The following is a 338-nucleotide window of genomic DNA, read 5'->3' on the forward strand; positions in this document are numbered from 1 at the left end:
CCCCCAGCGCTCGGGTGCAAACTCTTGACTGTTCAGCGATTTAGGACATCCTCCTGAGGTGAAAGACACTACTCAAATGCAATTTGTCATCGTTGGCTGCACAAAATACTTCTGAGACATAATACTTCGCTAGACTACAGCACTACCTCACCCCTCACGCTGCTGAAACACTGGTCCACACCGTTATCACCTCAAGGCTGGACTATGGGAACTCTCTCCTCGCCGGCCTTCCCGGCCCTCCCTCCACACTGCAGGTTATTCAGAACTCTGCAGCTCGTATACTGTCGCGCACCAGACACCGAGACCACATCAATCCCACCCTTGCCCTCACCCTCGCC

Source organism: Callorhinchus milii, unplaced genomic scaffold (assembly GCF_018977255.1).
Source record: "Callorhinchus milii isolate IMCB2004 unplaced genomic scaffold, IMCB_Cmil_1.0 Scaffold10, whole genome shotgun sequence".
Lineage (NCBI taxonomy): Eukaryota > Metazoa > Chordata > Chondrichthyes > Chimaeriformes > Callorhinchidae > Callorhinchus > Callorhinchus milii.